This window comes from Pteropus alecto, unplaced genomic scaffold (genome assembly GCF_000325575.1).
Source record: "Pteropus alecto unplaced genomic scaffold, ASM32557v1 scaffold125, whole genome shotgun sequence".
Lineage (NCBI taxonomy): Eukaryota > Metazoa > Chordata > Mammalia > Chiroptera > Pteropodidae > Pteropus > Pteropus alecto.
Genome location: NW_006436888.1, coordinates 5,977,955 through 5,993,881, shown reverse-complemented (window position 1 = coordinate 5,993,881; position 15,927 = coordinate 5,977,955). Strand labels below are relative to the sequence as shown.

At 41.2% G+C, this 15,927-nt stretch overlaps 1 protein-coding gene and 1 pseudogene across 2 annotated transcripts in view; one reads left to right on the top strand and one right to left on the bottom strand.

The window, feature by feature from the left end:
* UBE4B (ubiquitination factor E4B) overlaps window positions 1-15,927 on the top strand; it is a 109,290-nt gene that overhangs the window by 2,113 nt on the left and 91,250 nt on the right. The window lies entirely within an intron of this gene.
* Window positions 7,033-7,151, bottom strand: LOC112481858 (annotated as a pseudogene).

Genomic DNA, 15,927 nt, shown 5'->3' with positions numbered 1-15,927 from the left:
GAGTATGTTTTTTAGTAGTCCTTTAATTTATTTTCTTGATGTTCTCCAAATTGTCCCTGGTTTAGAAATTTTTACATACTTGAATTTTCACCAAGAAATTGTTTTCAAACCAGTAAAGCATACAGACCAGTTAAAGATACTGGCTATTTGAACCGTGACTCTTCACTTCAGACCTTGAGGAAGGTGTTTTTTTTAATGACTATATAAGAAACAAATGTAATTGTTATGGAGGAGATAGAAAAACATTTTTCAAGGTCAACAGAAGAGTAAAATAAATGTGAAAATAAAATTCACTGATATAAGATCAATATAAAATTATGTTCAACAAATGAACACAAAGGGACAAACAGTTCAATAACTGATAATTTTACTCTCAGCAGAACCTAGAACAAATTTTTTTGGGGGAAAAGTCTCTTTAAGTATTAATTTTAATTCATTTCCTTTAATTCTGGGATTAGGTGAGCAGTCATCAACGGAGACATTTCCAAAGCTTTTGCCTTTGTATTGTTACTCTACTGGTGGAAACCTGTGTCGCAGATAGATAATAGGTGACATTCATTTGGTTAGAAAATAAGACATTTATGTTACTGAAAATTCAGACATTACATCTCAGGGTGAAAACAAACAAGACAGTGATCTTTCAATGTAAATAGGCAATTAGGTAAGGCAGAGTTTCCTGTTTTAACAGAATGAAAATGTATGAGTCCAGTCTGTGAAAAATAGAGGCAGATATAACCAGACTAGTAGCGCTAGAGGATTTTCCATTCTAGCCACTTTTTGATCTCTCTCATACATCACCTCGAATTCTTGTGTTTTTCTTCTCTTGTACTTTTTAAGTTGAGAACTTCATTAAAGTCATTGCCGTTTATTATTTGTTTGGCGCATTATAGTGAGTTCATTGCTCTATAGAGCAGATGCATGACTAAGTTCATTCTCTTCAGGAACCTACATTCCAAAGCGTCATTATTTACATTATATTCATTCCATATCCTGCTCGAGTTGTTTTTCATATGATGCTGTGAGTAGGGCAGGTATTTTACACTGTTTTTCCACTGTGGTGATGAGATTGCATTGAAATGATTTTGCTAAATCTTCCTTATGACCTAGTTCATCTTCAAGATGGCTGGCTGGGATTCAGGGTGTGGTCAAGGTTTCAGAAGAGTGTTAAATCTTCCTTCTCAAATGTGGAATATGTGACCTTGGACTTTCTGGTCATGTTCTTTCTGTGGGGAGGGACTGATATTTATTAACGACTTTAGAAGCCTGCTCTGTGCCAGGCTCTTGACAGCCACTATCTTATTTGAAAAGAATGGTGCAATCAAGAGGTTCTTCAATTTTTCTTACTTTATAGATGAGGCAACTGAGATTTAGGTTAAGTAATTTGTTCATAGTGGCCTGGCTTAGAGGTGACACTTGGAATTCAAACCCAGGGTTCCTGATCTAAAAACTCTTTTTATTACATTTTATTGCTTAACGACTTGCAGTCAATTCACCACAGCTTCTATATAAATATCCTACTAACATGCTTGATGTGCATAGTTTTTCTATAGAAGTGTTGTTTTTCATGAATGTATTCATGATGTAATCAAGTTTACAGCCTTTTTTTGTCCTGACTCATCACACCCTTCCAAAATTGTTCACTCAACAGATATTTTTTAAAAAGATGCTGTGTATCCCCAGCAATGTGTTAGGTAGGTTAGGAGAAAGACAACCCTTTTTCTTAAAGAAATTATACTATAACTGGGGGAGAGGGTGAAGATAGAGGTGGGCAGGAGTCCAACAGTAACAGTATAGGATGCTTAGAACTATTGCGGAGGTATGCACAAGACATTAAAGAAAGCAAGGAGGGACCCCTGTTGGGGTAGTGTCTTAGTGTAGACTTTCAAGAAAAAATGATGTTTGTGGTGAATAGTAGTTGCTAGGAGAAGGACTCTTGGAATTGGCTGTGAGTCTGGGGAGCTCAGGAAAGAGCAAGAAATATGGGACTGGAGACAGGATTTTGCCTGGGGGAGCCGAATCTTGGAGGGTTTTCAGAAATGCTTGGAGTTTGGACTTTCCCAGTAAGACTGTTAAGAGGCCTTTGTGAGATCTTAAGGGATTAGAAAGATGGTTGGCAAGGGCGTAGAAGGTGGCTGCAGGTTGGGAGACAAATTAGGAGCTGTCATTGCTATGCAGGAGTGTGTCCGAAGTAAGGTGCGGGCAGTGGGGACGGAGGAGGGCAGACACCAGAATCTAGTATCAAAGTTAAGCCACTTCTAACGATGAGTTTGATGTGAAGAAGGTGGAGGTAGGGGAGGAGCAAAGAAAAACTGAGTCCTTAGTTTCTAGCTTGGGAGAAAGATGGACTGGGGGAGGGATAAGGAATTCCAGACAAGGAGCAGATATGAGAGAGAGCGATGAGTTCTTTTGGACCACTGAAAGATGAACCAACCTAGAGACCCCCACCCCTGGCCTTTCTATTCTGACATCTCCATCTCTTTGACCTTTTCATAGATGATTGCACCATGCACTTTAAAACCAGGATATTTCTTCCTCAAGCATGGTAGGAGAGTGAAATGTAGCCTGCCAGGCCCCTTCTCTACTCCTGTTGTTCATTTTAGCCAAGAGACAGAGAATGACAATGATATCAGCTGACATTTATTGAGCTCTTAATATATGCTTGTTCAGTAAGGTTGGTATTATTCCCGTTTCACAGATAAGAACATTGAGGCTGATAGACATTAAGTAATTTGCTGAGAGGCACACGACTAGTAGGCAGTAACCCTGGTTGCTGATCCAGGGACTGGTTCCAGCGTTCTTAATGCCTTTAGTGAACTACCTCCAAACACATAACCTCAGCACGCTGCAACGTTTACAGCATTTGTATTGTTCCTTTTGAGATGCGAAGTGGAAGCCCTAGTGTTGCCAAGAGCGGATATCATGGAGTAGCCCTCTGCTCTTGTTGGGGAGAGGATGAATGGAAAGGCTTCTCATGGGCCCTAGGGCTTCAGGCCTTTGCTCCGAGCAGAGTGTATTTCTCAAGGAGGTGCTTTCACTGTGTCTGGGGTGGAGATGTCTTCCTATAAGCAGCTCATTCAATGACACTTATTGTTCACGTGCTGCGTGTCAGACACCACATGAGCCCATCTTGCATGGAGCTTCGTTCTAGTGGGAGGAGACTTGATAAACATATACTGTACACAGAAGATGTCGTTTGATAAGACTATGAAGAAAAATAAAGTAGGCCAAAGGGGTGGAGCGCAATGGGGTGTGTGGAGTGTGTGCAGTTTTAGGAAGTGGCTTTTGAATAGAAATTTATGTTCGCAGTTACAGGGAGCAGCAGGAACCGGGGCGCATCCTTCGTCTGCTCTGGGAACAGCAGGGAGACAAGCGTGGTTGGAGCCTGCTAAGCCAGGGCGCAGTGGCAGGAGACGAAGTTACTCGTTCTGTCAGCAAAAACTTACCGAGTTCTTAAAACTGGGTTTCAGGAGATTCTGGAACGACCCCTGCTCTTTTTTTTACCCCCGCATTTTAACATCTTTGAAATTGGGATGTTTCTTATAACAGTGTAATCACCATTGGCCAGGTGGCAGTTATGACACACTTGTCGTTTCTTGTTTACGTGGGAACCTAGTTATACCTGTTCATATTATTGCCCCTTCAGTTGAGTGTTAATTTTCGTTGCCATTTTAAATGCTTTCAAGTAAATTAATTATGCTTTGATCAGCAATGAAAGCAAATGTTGCTTTGTATGCAGAGAGGAATGGAAACAGCGGCGGGGTGTCAATTTGATATTAATAAAGAAAATGTTTGTTGTCGGAGGAATGACCACAATTCCGTATTTTATTGCAAAGCAGCAACTGAGTGCATTAGGGAGCTTTAGACAGGCAGAGATCCACAAATCTCTGAAGCCACTGTCACATTTTGAAATCGAACATACAATTAGAAGGATTGCCTTTCGTACGCAAGCAATTTAACTGGTCAGAGACACTCCCCGTTCCTCAGAAAGAAGTTTGAAAGCAGTGAGAGGCTGATGTAACTGATGACTACTCTGTCCCTGTCTATTGTTAGTGTGTTTTGCTGTGGTTTCATGGGCAGTATTTTTTTTCTCGATGGTACAAAAAATAGTGGCACAGGTTATAATCAGTGTCACCTTATGTTTGATGACATACAGTATATGCCTAGCATCGTTCTAGACCATGAGGATTTACTCGTGAACAATACAGGCAGAGACCCCTGCCTTTGTGGGGCTGACATTCTGATTTCTGTTTTAAAGGAATCCTTCTGGCTGCTGTGAAGAGAGGGAATAGAGGGGGAAACCAAGAAAGGTTAAGAGGCCAATACGGGAGCCTCAGGACCGGGGTTCTGGTGGAGAGAGTAAATCCTCATGGTCTAGAACGATGCTAGGCATATACTGTATGTATATGTAATGAGCTCTGTGCTCATTAGGGGCCAGGCGCCTCTGTCTTACTGTACCCACTTGCCTAATATATAGCTTCCATCTTTGGTCCGTGTGTGTCTGCGTTCTAGCCAGCGGGAAGAGAGGAGAGGAGAGGAAGTCATGTTCCTTCTCTTTAATGGCACAGCTTGGCAGTTGCACCGGTCACTTCTGCTCACCTCCCACTGGCCAGAACCTGTTGCATGGCCACAGCTATATGCCAGGAAGCCGAGAAGTGTGGTTTTTACTGGGTAGCCATGTTCAGCCAAAAGTTCCCTTATGTTAGAAGGAGAGCACAGCCTAGGCCTTTAACCAACCCTTCTTCCCAAATCTAAAACGCACCGTTGACCTTCCCAAAGGAGACGACCCTCAGTCGACTTCAGAGGCCGGAATCTCTGGGCAGTGTACAGTCCAGGAACCTCTGGATTAAAATATAAGCTACCCAGTGCTCCCCGTTCCCAGGGTCTGCGGTGGAGTAGGAGAGGGTAATGGAATTAAAAACTCAACTCCATTTGGGAAAAAGACGACTGGGCACGTGGACCCCTCACTGGTCCGGAGCCATCATCAGCTCCTGCCAGGCTGTGTCGTGGGGGCTCCCCGCCTTGTCAGTGGTGGCAGTCCCTGACCGAGCCCACTTGGCAGCCTGGTCTGTCTACTGTGTTGGAGGAACTCCCTTGTCTTTTGCCCTCTGTGGTCATTTTTCAGTGTCTCTTTTCCTCTGGGGCCAGGTTTTTGGAGAATCCCCCTTTCCTGGGCTGAACGGTTTCTGCAGCGTTTCCTGCTGGGTCCTGAAGGAGCTGGCTTTTCGGCCCTACTTAGCCCCTGGATTTCTAGGCTCTGAGTAAACTTAGTCTGCAGACCGTGGACCAGGCACACCTGTCTTCCCTTTTAACTCTGCATGCAAATCGGCAAGCTGCAGCTTGAGTCTGTCTCATTCTTGGGGAACTTTTTGCTTACAGTGGCAGGAAGCCAATAAGCACCCAAATTCCAAACTGTTCAACCAGTTCCCCTGGAACCACAGGCCACGTTGGCACACAGCCTGTTTTCTGAGGTGCCACAGGTTTTACCAAATGTTTTACTGTGGCCAAATGGGTTACCAGCCTCCCATCCTGTAATATCTGTGTCTGTGCCGTGCCCTAGGCCTTTGCCACATATTTATCTTCTATGACGGGGTGATTCCTTCCAGCTTCCAGATTCTATGTATTTGTTAGGATATTGGTTTGGTTGCTGCAGCCGAGAAATGCAACATAATAATAGCTTAAACAAGATGGAAGCTTACTTTTCTTTTAAGTAAAAGTCTGAATAGGGGATTGAGAGTTGGTTCAGTAATTCCATGGTTACCGGGGAGCCAGACTTACTGTGTTCTGTGCTCTCTCATCCTCAGTGCGAGGCATCTAGTGGGTAGTCCCAGACGGCTGCTCCAGGTCCTCTAAGCACGTCTTCGTTACAGCCCTCAGGAAGACACTAAAGGAGAAAGGGAGAGCGTGTTCCTGTCCCTTAAGGACAGGATCAGAAAGTGTCACACATCACTGCTTACATCTCTTGGTTAGAACTTAATCACGTGGCCACAACCAAATGCAAGAGCGGCTCCGTGTATAGTAGCAGGCAGTTAGCCATCTCTGCCATCGTGATACCAAGAGCTTTAACCTAAGCATCTTGAAAAATGGAGCTGTTGTATACTGAGATGGGGGAAATTGAGAGAGAAGATTTGGAAGGAGAAATTAAACTGCCTGTTTTGATTATATTGTGATTATATTGCCTATTATTTATCCACATGAAGATGTCAAGTAACCTGTTGGATATACATTGAGTTTGCAATTCAGGAAGGAGGACTGAGCCTCCAGTCATCCCAGAGGTGAGGAGATAAAGAGGAAAAGATTTCTGGAAAGGCTCAGCAAAGGAGACTGACGAGGGACAGCCACTGAGCTGGAGCTAAGTCAAGAAACCATGGAGTCCTGGCATCGGGAGAAGAAAGTGTTTCATGGTGGAGGGGAGTGTTCAACTCTGTTCTGTGTCAACAAGGAAATTAGAGGAGGATCAAGACTTGACAATGTTATTTGGCAACATGGAGGTCACTAGTGACCTTGACAAGTCCAATTTCATTGCTGACTGGAGTAGGTTCAAGAGATAATGGGAAGAGAGAGTCGATAGCTCGGGAGTGAGGCGTAGGCTTCAGGGATGGATGTGAGGGAGCCATCGAGGATGCTGGGAGCCATGGCTTAATAAGTGAGAAGAAAATATTTGGTGAGCTTATCCTTTAAAATTTTATCTTTACCATTCCCTGTTATTCCTTTATTCATTCAGTAAGTAGTTATTCAGTGTTTACTCTGTTCTTCACTTTCCTTGAGATAGGAAATAAAGGCGTGGAGATAGATTTGTATGTTATTTCTAGCAGGACATTTTGGGCCTAAAGCGTCCCATATATAAATTTTGAACCATAATCTGGTGCACCCTTGATCAAATTCTAGTTACTTTTTATTTATTTTTATTTATTGATTTTTATTGTTTATTTATTTATTTATTTAGGCGATGCGACCCTTGGTTGACCTCACAGATTGCAAGGACTTTGTCAGCTTACAATTCCTTATTTTATTTATTTATTTATTTATTTTTTACGCCCACAGCACCTGGTCTTCCTAGGTGGTCTCTCATCCAAGTACTAACCAGGCCCGACCCTGCTTAGCTTCCGAGATTGAATGGGATCGGACTTGTTCAGGATGGCTTGGCTGTAGACTTAGTTACTTTTTAGAGTTTTAAAAACAAAACAAATCAACAAATAAACATGAGCGGCAAATAAATAATGTGGTAAAAGATCTGAATGTTATTAATTCTGTTTGTTTAATTTTAACAAATGTATGTGGGATGCTTACTCTGTGCTAGGTATGAGGCTTACACATGTGGAGATATCACCCTGAATATAAGACCTGGTCTTTATCCTCAGTGGGCTCAGACACCAGTGAGGAGACAAGAAGACAGCCAGCTAGAGTCCAGTTAACAAAGATATTTTAAAAAGGAGAGTATGGTCGACAGAGCAGCTGATTCTGACTGGGAAGGCTGGGAGGGGCTCTGGGAGGATTTGAGTTAGTCTTTAAAGATGATCAGGATCTTGACATTTAGAAAAATCTGTAATGAAGATACACGTTTCAATTATGTCTTACTCTGGGTAAACCGTATTACATGTATTTTTTTGAAATTGAGAAATACCGCAGATGATGAAAAACCTCTGATATTGGCGGGTGTTTGTTGCTCTGAAAAGTTTCGTGATACGATGATCAGGCACAGCCAAATGTGTGACCTCAGACTCTCCTACACCAGTAAGAATCGGCAGAAGCTGAAGGAGGAGGAGGTGGGGAGAAGTAGGAAGAACAGAAAAGGTATCCCCTTAAAATTATTCTGATACTAACCACACTGCATTGGAACTGTCCACTGCAACATAGCTCCTGACTTTTTGTTCACTGTTTTTCATCCAGCTCTTGGCACAGGGCTTGGCACAGGGTGACCCACAGTAAATGTTTGTTGAATGCGTGAATTGAATACATTGTGTCTGTTTGTGACTCTTAATTCTTGTATTACAATAGTTTTGTTTTGTTTTTTTTTGCCCATTGCTACATACAGTTGCATTAGTTAGATTAAGGTAGGCACTTGAAAGAAACCTATGTCAGAGTTCTAATTCAGAGTCAGATATCCCTGGGTTTTACTTGGACCAACAGTGGGATGACCCTGGGCAAAGCACTTACACTTTCTGAGCCTCAGTTTCCTTACTTGCAAAATGGGGTTCCGCATACGTGTCTCATGGCATTGTTCTTAAGATTATCTAAGGGCGGTGAACAGTAAAGTCCCCAGTGCAGTGCCCTGGCAGTGTGGACACCTGGGATATATTAGCGCTCTTTTTCCAGAGTAAGATTGAATTGTACATAGTGAGAATTTTAGTTGGTGCCCATATAACACTTAACAAACCCTCCGCGTGGATTAACGCCAAGATCATGAAAGACGGTGTCTTACTGCTTAGGGTGACAGCCCCCGCTCGTGTGGGGGGTGCTGTTGGAATCTTCCGCGCTCCCTGCTACTTCCTAAAGTCTCTTCTCACGCAGCGCCCATCTTTCTGTGAGCCACATCGTTATCACCTGTCAGCCTCCTGCTTCCTTTTCCTAAAATGTGGAGTGACCAGATGGCTGGAATGTCCTCAGGCGGTGAAGGTGGAACTCGGAGGGAACTGGGCAGATGGGACCTGACAAGTCCCAGGAGAAAATGCTGCATGCCAGAACTGACAAAACTCGGGTGACTCAGTTTACTCCAGTCAGATCACTTATTTTGTCTTCTGAAGGCACCATCCCCGCCGCCGCAGGGCTAGGGAGGCGTGGGATTTCTGGGTCAGATGTCACTGTGTTAACTGCCCGCCAGCTGCCATATCTTGAGCGTCTTGTCCACTTCCTGAAGACAGTAGTCAGGCTGTGCCAAGAGGTATCTTTTGGATCTTAGTTTTGAGAAGTGCTCGGCCTTGACTTAATTAGCTTTATAATTAAACATTATGAAATGTATTCAACGCACATTGTTTCTTTGGTCTCTGTCAGTGTTTCGTATAGATTCCAGATGTGTACTAATGTCATGGTAATTAGTTAAATTTTCTGACTACATGAGATAGCTCTTTGCTTATGGACTTTTTTGGGAGCTGAACTAGGATTTTCAAGCAAATCATATTGAACACCCATCACCTGCCAGGCACTTATCTAGAATTGTATCAGGTTGAGGCCTTTTGTCAGACACTGTGTCTATACTTGTCATCAGGGCATGAGGCCTCCAGTCAGAAGTGCCCCACACTTGGCTGAATGCTCTGCTGTTGCTGTCTGGAAAGTCTTAGTGCCTTTTGAGCAAGAGGCCCTGCATTTTCATGTTCATGTGCGCCAGGCTCTGCACATTCTGTAGCTGGTCCTGCTTGTCTCTGACTTTCTCTGTGAAGGTGGCTATGACTGGGTAGATTTTGACTAGATCCCACGATTTTAGAAAACACATGAAGTCTCACCAAAGAGAGAGATGTTCATGTTTTCATAGAGAAGATATTATTATGTGTCTGACTATAATGCCATGTCATTAATAGAATTTCTTGAAATTTTTAACAAGTTTCTACCATGAAATCATGATATTGATACATGGTATTGACTCTGGATAACTCATTTAACTTCATCAAATAGATACACTTTTTAAAAAATCAAGATTTTCGAGAGATGAGTATTTACTTTCATACTGTCATTTTCATGTACATTTTTTTTTTTAATGGTGACATTGGTTAACAACATGTCACACATTTTATTTCTTCTGTCTCAAAACATCTTTTGTGCTTTATCAACTACAATACATATTTTGGTCATTTTTATAGAACACTTGTTTTCATAAAGTATAAATTGTATTTAAAACTATAATTCATGTTGGTTATAAAATTAAAATTTTTTTAAGTTAAAAATGTTGTCTAAAGGCTAGTTTTCTGTAGTATTATTGGTGTTTATCTGTAAATACTTATCAGGTATTGCGATTGACCAAAACTAATTCTGTACAAATTAGTAATTTTCAAAAATATTAAAGTACATTTAATGTTAGAGATGGGCAAAGTCTGTACTAGTTCTAGTGAGGAAAAGTTATTTCAGCGAGGGGAATGAAAATTAGTGGAAAATTAAAACATCTAGCAACTTTTATAATGTACTCTGTAGATCTTTTTATATGTGATTTGATTTACTCATAAAATTGTCATGTTCAGGGTATTAAGAAATAGGGACATCCAGAAAAAAGCAGGTAATAAAATTATTTTGAGGCAAGGTGAAGAAAAAAATTAAAAATGCTAAAAATTAAAAAAAACCCAACTACCTTACTGTATACAGACCCGCCAGAAGAATTTATGCTTTGGTTCAGCAATAGTTATTTTGTGGGCCAGTTAAAACATTAACACTCAGCCTACAAGGAGAAGAAATTTATAGCTCTTTTGAGCTTTGAACATCAGTTAGGTAGAGTGGCATTTTTTTTTAGGATGCTAACACATGGCAGCACATATACGTTTGTGCTTGATGACTGAGGTTAATTAACCTTTTACGTTAGTTAATGTTTTACTAATGATAAATACGGACCAGGCATCATTTCTGTGGTTTTTCATCAAAAGAAACACCCCCACTTTTTTTTTTCCCTTAAGGGACAGTTTGGGGCAGATGGGGTGGATCATCTGCAAGGGCTTTTTTTGTTGTTTTTCATTCATTTTTACTTTGTGAAAATGTCCTCATGCCAAGAAAAATTCGGTGATTTCTGGCCTTTCCCCTGACACAGAAGTATGTTAAGATTAGAATGGCTTGCGAGGGGGAGAATTTTAGTGAATGCCAAGTAGAAAAATGGCTTGTGCAAGTGTCCCATTGGGCACCTCTTTGTCTTTTTTGATGTTAATGCATACAAGTAATAAAGTACCATCACCCCTCCTGGAATGAGATGGTTATGTGACAGTGTCACCATTTCCGGTTTTAAAAAGGGCCTAGTGGCCTTGACCGAGAGATGATGCTTAATTTGCAGGAGGAGCTTAAACATTAATGATATGTGTTAGGAAGGAAATCTTTTTTTCATACCAAGAACTTGATGGACATACAGGGGCCAGAGTCAGTTTTTCTCTCTGAAAGAGCCCACTTTCTCTAACGCTGTTGTGTAGATTTGCTGGAATATTGGCTTTGGAGTATTTAGCGTGAGTGTGAATGTAGAATTTGGTAGTGATTAGAGAAAATGAAAGAACTCTGCCCCAGAAGAATTTATACTTTGATTTCAGCAATAATTATTTTGTGAGTCAGTTTAAAAAACCTCTTTTCACATACCTAGGTTTTAAAAAATTCTTTAAAAATGTTTACTACTGTCTGTTTCACTGCACTTTTAAGTGACCAGAATACATTTTGTGGAATAGCATCAGGAGTAGCTGTTACTTGATCTCATCTAGGTTGTCTTGTCTGTTTAACCAAGTGAGATCAAAAATGAGACTGGGGACCGTACCTTCTCTTTCTGCCACTTGAGCTGTTTTTGGTGAGGACATAAAATTGCAACTGCAAGAATCATTTTTTAATCAGTTTTTAAAAGCCAGATCCAATTATACGATCCCACTCTCAAGATGATTCTTCGCCGCGTAACGTTGGCTCTTGATCCTGCTGCTAATTTCACAATCAGCTAACAGATCTGATGCTTTTTAGTAGCTGTGTTACATATTCATACTGTTTGGGGGAAACAGAGCCCTAGGCCAAAGGAAAACAGCATCTGGGCCTAAAAGGAAGATGTGAAGGGCAAAAAGCTCAAGATTTTTTTTTTTTAGAAGACCTTGCTGTGTGTTAGGTGAACACTTTTCATTTGTTCAGCAGATATTTACTGAGTGCTGTCTGTTGTGGGCATCGTTATAGTTGCTGGGGCTCTGGCAGTGGACGTAATAGACCAAGTCTGAGTGTCCTGGGCTCTTATAGTGTGTCTGTTTCTAATGGTAGTGGACCCGGAAGTAGATTCCAATTCAGATAGTGCATTGTAAGTGATGTTTATATTATCACCTTCTAAATGGGGAAACCGAGGCTCAGAGAGGTAACAGCTAGAAATGGGAGCAGCTGGAATTGCGACCCCTAAGAGCCTGATGTGTAGAAAACTTGGTGAAGATGGGGCAGCTGTCCATTCATCCACTGCACTTGGCCCCTTATTTCACTTTCAAGTGGAATGCTTTTTTTTTTAATTGCTCTGTACATAGATACAATGGAATATTACTCAGCTATAAAAACAATGAAATCTTACCAGTTGCAACAACATGGATGGACCTAGAGGGTATTACAGTAAGTGAAGTAAGTCAGACAGAGAAAGACAAATACCATATGATTTCACTTAAATGTGGAATCTAATGAACAAAATAAATAAAATGAAAACAGACTCATAGGTACAGAGAACAAACTGGTGATTGCCAGAGAAGAGGGGTGTTGGGGGGCTCGGTGAAAAGGTAAAGGGGATTAAGAAGTACAAATTGGCAGTTACGGAATAGTCCTGGGGACGTAGGTGCAGCACGGGGAATGTGGTCAGTGGTATTGTGGTGACTGTGTGGTCCCGGGTCGGTGCTGGACTGGCCCGTGGGATCACTTCGTAAGTCGATGGATGTCTGGTCACTATGCTGTACACCTGAAACATAAAATAATACCGAATGTTGAAAAAAAATTGCTTTGACACCAAATGTTGATGAAGAGTGTAGAATAAGTCTTTATTTTAAGATATTATTCTAATGAGAAGTGATTATATTAATATTTTCAGTGTTACGGGTGACTCAGGAAAGTACTTTTGGTAATTGAGCACGTTATGCCTTTGGTTCTTAGCCTTCGCCAGCTGCTGGGATGTGGTTAGGCATATTTAACGTTTTCTATACTATTGATCAGGCAAAAAGTGTTGACGTTAATTATCTTTTGCGGTTTATGAAACTTAAAATGAAAAAAATAATGTAAGCACTGGATTACACTAGAGTGTTGTAAAGGCCACGACCTTCCCCCTCCCCCTCCAAGAAAATAGAGCGTACTGTCTATTTCTAATGGCAGTAAAACCATTTCTTTGTCAGGGACCAGACTACTGGGTTGAGGGTTGGCTAGTTTGAGGGTGTGAGTGTCCTATGGTAAAACAGCCAAGACAGTAGGACATCAAAAGATGACTAGTTTGAAACTTGAGTATATTGCTAGTATTGCTGGAATTTGGCCTTTGTTAGAATTTCGAGAGAGATATCCAACTAGAAAAGCTCTCGTGGAGGAAGGGAGGAAGATGACTTGCCTCGTCTGCATTCCTTTTGCTGGGAGGGGAGGTGGGGCAGGCAGCTGATGATGGTATGCATGCAGGTAAAGGGAGGCGCCAGAGTGGAGGGGGCACCGCACAGGGGCTGAATGTGGGACGGTCACACAGATGAAGGGTGACTACGAGCAGTCACGCCCAAACCAGGACTCTCCCGAGAGTGAAAGAGACTCTTACAACCTGGGTCTTGCTCTGGGCTGGGAGCCGTTTCGGATGGTCCCCCTGTTCAACATATTCGGTCCCCTGCTCGATGTGGTTATATTATCCTTTGGAGAAAAAATGCAGTAGAGAAATCAGGCTTTTTGTAACTTTGAGTAAACATTTTTTGAGCTGGGTGACTAATCTGGAAAGTGAAGCAGAAGATGATTGGAAAACTGGGACTGCAAAGGTGACAGCGCTGCGCTACTCTTGTCTCTTTCCACGGTTCCCTGTGTGTCCTGTGACAGCTCTCGCCGATTGAAGGGCTTGATCCTTTATTTGTTAGTGTGACCGTGGGGTCCGTGCTGAGCTGTTAAATTCATGTGTGTTAAAACTTATGGTGCCACGATGACGGGAAGGGGACCGGTCGTCTGTTCCTCTCTTCTCAGACCTCCTTTTTATGCCTTACTATTAAAAGAAGGATCAGAGTACTATAAATTCTACAACAAATATACTTTAGATTCACTCTATGAGGCAAAAATAAAAACAGGAAACAGAAGGTAGACACAAAGTCTTTGTTCAAAATTTTATCGTTCAAAGGCACTATTTTTTGCTAGGGTAGGGTTTATATTTTTCCAAGATAAATCGTCTAACATGATTGTTTTTTAACCTCAAATTAGATTTTTAGAACTCAAAAATATTTGAGAAATATTTATAAACTACCCTCTTCATTAAAAAGGTTTTTTTCTGATTATAAATTCAGTAGTATAGATTCACTGAGTTCTATATGATTCATTGTGAGAATTCCAAAATCAAGAATAAAGGAAAAGCAAGAATTACCTGTAACTCTATTATCCAGTGGTAACCATCATTAATTTTTTGGCTTATTCCCTTCCCTTATTTTCTGTGTGTGCATGTATTTGACACATTCTACTGTTTCTTACCCCTGTACCTCGCTGTACCTGGAGCCCTCCCTCTCTGAGCATTAAACAGCTTTTCATTTTTTAAGACTCAGCTGAAGTGTCACCTTCCCCTGCAACCTGTCCCTTTGATACCCCATGTTACTGTAGGCCCCACCCTGGTTTGGCTTCGTTTCTGCCCTTTCCGTATCGCTTGAGAGTGATCTGCTTTTGTGTGTTTCTGCCACTAGATTGACAGCAGAGACTAAACCACGTTTTTTATCAAAGCCCGTTTATCTCAGTGCCTGAAACCTAGGGGCTTGGTCAAAGTTTATTGAATCAATGAATAAATCGTTAGAATAATATTGTATGCAGTTTTATATATTGCTGTCCATTTAACATTGCATTATAAGCATTTCCTTGTACACTTACAAATTAAAACATTTTTAATGGCTGTAGGCTTTTCCATCATTAGGTATAGGATTTCATTTTCCCCCAAATTATACATGATTTTGTGATGAAGCTTTGTATACGAATCTTTGTCTGATTTTCGGATGATTTCCCTAAGATTTCTAGAAGTGGTATTATTGGGTCAAAAGGCATGGTCACCTTTGAGGCTTTTTCCGGAGTATAGCCAGATTGCTTTCCAGAAGAGAGTTAGGGCCTCAGTCAGTGTCAGGGGTGCTGGATAGTGTTCTAGAGGGCAGGGTCACCTCTTTGTGACCCTATGTCACTTAATGAAGATGTAGAGATGCTGGCATATGCAGCACATTAGTGGGGCTCCATCTGAGTTTTGGATAGGATTAGGGCCAGGAATAATGGAGTCAAGCAATCTAACAGATGCAGAATTCAAAATACTGGTTATAAAGATGCTCAATGAACTTTCGGGAAGTGTAGATAAATTCAGTGAGAACTTCAACAAAGAGAAAAAACATAAAAATGGAAATGGAAATTATAAGAGGGAACCAGTCTGAAATGGAGAACACATTATCTGAGATGAAGAGAATATTAGATGGAAAAAACAGAATGAATAAAGAAGAAGATCAAACCACCCATACAGAAGATGGGGAAGCCAAAGACACTCAATTAGAATGACAAGAAAAAAGAAGCCAAGACTATAATAATAATTTAAGGAGCCTATGGGACACGATTAAATGTGAAAATATTCATGTCATAGGAGTACTTGAAGGAAAACAAGACGTTGAAGAGCTATTTGAAGAAATAATGATGGAAAATTTCCCTCACCTGGTGAAGGAAATAGACATAAAACCCCAGGAAGCTCAGAGAATAGCAAAACCAGGAACCCAAAGAGGCCCACACCAAGACACATCATAATGAAAATGCCAAAGGTCAAATACAAAGAGAGAATCTTAAAAGCAGCAAGAGAAAAGCAGATAGTCACCTACAAGGGAGCACCCATAAGACTGGCAGCTGATTTCTCAAAAGAAACTATGCAGGACAGAAGGACTTGGCACAAAATATTCAAGGTGATGAAAACCGAGGATCTACAACCAAGAATACTTTATCCAGCAAAGCTATCATTTAGAGTTGAAGGACAGATAAAGAGCTTCCCAGACAAAAAATAAGCTAAAGGAATTTATCACCACCAAGCCAGTACTATAGGAAATGTTGGAGGGACTTCTTTAAGAAGAAAAAACATGTATC